This window comes from Schistocerca gregaria, unplaced genomic scaffold (assembly GCF_023897955.1).
Source record: "Schistocerca gregaria isolate iqSchGreg1 unplaced genomic scaffold, iqSchGreg1.2 ptg000418l, whole genome shotgun sequence".
NCBI classification, from domain to species: Eukaryota; Metazoa; Arthropoda; class Insecta; order Orthoptera; family Acrididae; genus Schistocerca; species Schistocerca gregaria.
The window spans coordinates 6,037,991-6,042,146 of record NW_026061850.1 but is presented as its reverse complement, the minus strand read 5'-3'; positions in this window follow the sequence as shown (position 1 = coordinate 6,042,146).

Here is a 4,156-nt window from a genome sequence, read left to right as displayed (position 1 = left end):
TGAAAGGAGGACTAGCAGCCGAGTTGCATGGGAGAATGTGAAAAGTGTTCATATGTAGTAAAAACCTGAGAAATCCGTCCGTTTTCGTCATTTGTTATCGAATCGACTTAAAGCCAGATCGTCACATTGCCCGCTCTTCTCTCTGAAACGGTTGTACTTATCGTCTGCAAAGCTATGTCGTGTGCTGCGGTATGCGGAGACACTAAAAGCACCATACTAGAACACAGGTTAAGCTTCTAAGTTGATGTAATAGCCAGTAAGAGGTAGTACAATTCAAGTTTTAGGTATCGATTATTGACTTTTTGCTGGCTATGTTGCCTTGGACATGAGCTAGGACCTTAAGATTCTGCATGAAAGGAGGACTAGCAGCCGCGTTGCACGGAGAATGTGAAAAGTGTTCATATGTAGTAAAAACCTGAGAAATCCGTACGTTTTCGTCATTTGTTATCGAATCGACTTAAAACCAGATCGTCACATTGGTCGCTCTTCTCTCTGAAACGGTTGTACTTATCGTCTGCAAAGCTATGTCGCGTGCTGCGGTATGCGGAGACACTAAAATCACCATAGTGGAACACAGATGAAGCTTCTAAGTTGATGTAATAGCCAGTAAGAAGTAGTACAATTCAAGTTTTAGGAATCGATTATTGACTTTTTAGCTGTCTTTGGTGCCTTTGCATGAGCTAGGTCCTTAAGATTCTGCATGAAAGGAGGACTAGCAGCCGAGTTGCACGGGAGGATGCGAAAAGTGTTCTTATGTAGTAAAAACTTAAGAAATCCGTCAGTTTTCGTAATTTATTATCGAATCGACTTAAAGCAGTGCGTCACATTTTCCGCTCTTCTCTCTGAAACGGTTGTACTTATCGTCTGCAAAGCTATGTCGCGTGCTGCGGTATGCAGAGACACTAAAAGCACCATAGTAGAACACAGATTAAGCATCTATGTTGATGTAATAGCCAGTAAGAAGTAGTACAATTCAAGTTTTAGGTATCGATTATTGACTTTTTAGCTGGCTTTTGTGCCTTGGACATGAGGTAGGACCTTATTATTCTGCATGAAAGGAGGACTAGCAGCCGAGATGCATGGGAGAATGTGTATAGTGTTCATATGCAGTATGAAAATGAGAAATCCGTCCGTTTTCGTCATTTGTTATCGAATCGACTTAAAGCCAGATCGTCACATTGGCCGCTCTTCTCTCTGAAACGGTTGTACTTATCGTGTGCAAGGCTATGTCGCGTGCTGCAGTATGCGGAGACACTAAAAGCACCATAGTAGAACAGAGATGAAGCTTCTAAGTTGATGTGATAGCCAATGAGAAGTAGTACAATTCAAGTTTTAGGTATCGATTATTGACTTTTTAGCTGGCTTTGGTGCCTTGGACATGAGCTAGGACCTTACGATTCTGCATGAAAGGAGGACTAGCTGCCGAGTTGCACGGGAGTATGTGAAAAGTGTTCATATGTAGTAAAAACCTGAGAAATCCGTCCATTTTCGTCATTTGTTATCGAATCGACTTAAAAACAGTTCGTCACATTGGCCCCTCTTCTCTCTGAAACGGTTGTACTTATCGTCTGCAAAGCTATGTCGCGTGCTGCGGTATGCGGAGACACTAAAAGCACCATAGTAGAACACAGATGAAGCTTCTAAGTTGATGTAATAGCCAGTAAGGAGTAGTACAATTCAAGTTTTAGGTATCGAATATTGACTTTTTATCTGGCTTTTGTGCCTTGGACATGAGCTAGGACCTTAAGATTCTGCATGAAAGGAGGACTAGCAGCCAAGTTGCATGGGAGAATGTGAAAAGTGTTCATATGTAGTAAAAACCTGAGAAATCCGTCCGTTTCCGTCATTTGTTATCGAATCGACTTAAAGCCAGATCGTCACATTGGCAGCTCTTATATCTGAAACGGTTGCACTTATCGTCTGCAAAGCTATGTCGCGTGCTGCGGTATGCGGAGACACTAAAAGCACCATAGTAGAACATAGATGAAGCTTCTAAGTTGATGTAATAGCCAGTAAGAAGTAGTACAATTCAAGATTTAGGTATCGATTATTGACTTTTTGCTGGCTTTGGTGCCTTGAACATGAGCTAGGACCCAACGATTCTGCATGAAAGGAGGACTAGAATCCGAGTTGTACGGGGGAATGTAAAAAGTGTTCATATGTAGTAAAATCCTGAGAAATCCGTCCGTTTTCGTCATTTGTTATCGAATCGACTTAAAGCCAGATCGTCACATTGGCCCCTCTTCTCTCTGAAACGGTTGTACTTATCGTCTGCAAAGCTATGTCGCGTGCTGCAGTATGCGGAGACACTAAAAGCACCATAGTAGAACACAGATGAAGCTTCTAAGTAGATGTGATAGCCAGTGAGAAGTAGTGCAATTCAAGTTTTAGGTATCGATTATTGACTTTTTAGCTGGCTTTGGTGCCTTGGACTTGAAGTAGGACCTTAAGATTGTGCATGAAAGGAGGACTAGCAGCCGCGTTGCACGGGAGTATGTAAAGAGTGTTCATATGTAGTAAAAACCTGAGAAATGCGTCCATTTTCGTCATTTGTTATCGAATCGACTTGAAGCCAGATCGTCACATTGGCCTCTCTTCTCTCTGAAACGGTTGTACTTATCGTCTGCAAAGCTATGTCGCGTGCAGCGGTATGCGGAGACACTAGAATCACCATAGTGGAACACAGATGAAGCTTCTAAGTTGATGTAATAGCTAGTAAGATGTAGTCATTTTAGGTATCGATTATTGACTTTTTAGCTGGCTTTGGTGCCTTGGACATGAGCTATGTCCTTAAGATTCTGCATGAAAGGAGGACTAGCAGCCGAGTTGCATTGGAGAATGTGGAAAGTGTTCATATGTAGTAAAAACCTGAGAAATCCGTCCGTTTTAGTCATTTGTTATCGAATCGACTTAAAGCCAGATCGTCACATTGGTCGCTCTTCTCTCTGAAACGGTTGTACTTATCGTCTGCAAAGCTATGTCGCGTGCAGCGGTATGCGGAGACACTAGAATCACCATAGTGGAACACAGATGAAGCTTCTAAGTTGATGTAATAGCCAGTAAGAAGTAGTAAAATTCAAGTTTTAGGAATCGATTATTGACTTTTTTGATGGCTTTGGTGCCTTGTACATGAGCTATTACCTTAAGATTCTGCATGAAAGGAGGACTAGCAGCCGAGTTGCCTGGAAGAATGCGAAAAGTGTTCATATGTAGTAAAAACCTGAGAAATCCATCCGTTTTCGTCATTTGTTATCGAATCGACTTAAAGCCAGATAGTCACATTGGCCGCTCTTCTCTCTGAAACGGTTGTACTTATCGTCTGCAAAGCTATGTCGCGTGCTGCGGTATGCGGAGACACTAAAAGCACCATAGTAGAACACAGAAGAAGTTTCTAAGTTGATGTAATAGCCAGTAAGAAGTAGTACAATTCAAGTTTTAGGTATCGATTATTGACTTTTTATCTGGCTTTTGTGCCTTGGACATGAGTTAGGAACTTAACATTCTGCATGAATGGAGGACTAGCAGCCGCGTTGCACGGGAGTATGTGAAAAGTGTTCATATGTAGTAAAAACCTGAGAAATCCGTCCATTTTCGTCATTTGTTATCCAATCGGCTTATAGCCAGATCGGCACATTAGCCCCTCTTCTCTCTGAAACGGTTGTACTTATCGTCTGCAAAGCTATGTCGCGTGCTGCGGTATGCGGAGACACTAAAAGCACCATAGTAGAATACAGATGAAGCTTCAAAGTTGATGTAATAGCCAGTAAGAAGTAGTACAATTCAAGATTTAGGTATCGATTATTGACTTTTTTGCTGGCTTTGGTGCCTTGGACATGAGCTAGGACCTTACGATTCTGCATGAAAGGAGGACTAGCAGCCGAGTTGCACGGGAGAATGTAAAAAGTGTTCATATGTAGTAAAAACCTGAGAAATCCGTCCATTTTCGTCATTTGTTATCGAATCGACTTAAAGCCAGATCGTCACATTGGCCTCTCTTCTCTCTGAAACGGTTGTACTTATCGTCTGCAAAGCTATGTCGCGTGCTGCGGTATGCGGAGACACTAAAATCACCATAGTGGAACACAGATGAAGCTTCTAAGTTGATGTAATAGCTAGTAAGATGTAGTCCATTTAGGTATCGATTATTGACTTTTTA